Raw genomic sequence first — 1,489 nt, forward strand, 5'->3', positions numbered from 1 at the left:
TTTTGTATTTTTAGTAGAGACAGGGTTTCTCCATGTTGGCCAGGCTGGTCTTGAACTCCTGACCTCAGGTAATCCACCCACCTCGGCTTCCCAAGGTGCTGGGATTACAGGCATGAACAACCATGCCTGGCCTCGAGCATTTTTGCATATGCTCATTGATCATGTGTAAATCTTCTTTGGAGAAATGTGTATTCAAATCCTTTGCCCATTTGAAAAATTGGGTTGTCTTTTTATTGTTGAGTTGTAAGAGTTCTCCATACATTTTGAATACTAGGACTTTATCAGTACATGATTTGCAGAGTTCCCTCCCTTCTGCAGATGCCTTTTAACTTTCTTGATAGATTTCTTTGAAGCACAAAAATTTCTAAATTTGATGAAGTCTAATATATTTTTTCTTGGGTTGCTTATACTTCTAGTGTCTAAGAAACTTGTTGCTTAATCTAAGATCATGAAGATTTAGCCCTATATTTTCTTCTAAGAGTTTTAGCTCTTACATTTATTCTTTGATCCATTTTGAGTTAATTTTTGTATATGGTATGAGGTAAGGATCCAGCTTCATTCTTTTGCATATGGATACCCAGTTGACCTGCCACGGTTTAGCAAAAAGCCTCTTCTTTTCCCATTGAATAATCTTGGCACTTCTGATAAAAAGCAATTGACTGTAAACGTGAGGGTTTATTTCTGGACTCTCAATTATTTTCTCTTGCTCTATATGTCTATTCTTATGAAGTACTACTCTGTTTTGATTATTGTAGCTCTGTAATAAGTTGAAATTAGGACATGTGAGTCCTCCAACTTTGTTCTGTTTTTCATTATCTGAAAATGTCCTTTATTTTGTCCTCATGCTTGGAAATAGTTTTGCCACTACACAGCTCTAGGTTGACAGTTATCTTCTAGTTTCCACTGTTAGTGTTAAGTAACATTACATCCACTTTGCTGTCCATTTGCCATTTCCTTGTTAAGTGACCTCTTTTATTCTTTTGACAGTTTTTAAAGATATTTTGTCTTTGGTATTGTGAAATCAATCTGAGTATATTTATTTCAGCACTTTCTGTATTATGAATTCACATATTACAAGTAGGTATATGTCTTTCATCAGTTCTGGAAAATTCTTAGACTCTTTAAATATTGCCTGTTCTCTTACTTTCTCTGCTCTTCTCTCAGGAACTATAATTAGACATGTCTCAGACCTTTTCATTCTATTCTCCACATCTCTTATAATTACATATACTCTGTCTTGTTTCTGGATAATGTCTTTAGATCTGTTGTTTAATCCATGAACTCTCTTTTCAGCTGGGTAAAATACTAATTAAATGTATCCATGTAATTTTAACAGTTAGCTTATTCATTTTCAAGCGTTTTTTTTTTAGGTGGGGAAGATGATTATTTTTCAAAATCATCTTGTCACTTTTTTTTTTTTTTGAGACACAATCTTGCTCTGATACCCACGCTGGAATGCAGTGGCGTGATCACAGCTTACTGCAGCCTC

The sequence above is a fragment of the Colobus angolensis genome, unplaced genomic scaffold, assembly GCF_000951035.1.
Source record: "Colobus angolensis palliatus isolate OR3802 unplaced genomic scaffold, Cang.pa_1.0 Scaffold19, whole genome shotgun sequence".
Lineage (NCBI taxonomy): Eukaryota > Metazoa > Chordata > Mammalia > Primates > Cercopithecidae > Colobus > Colobus angolensis.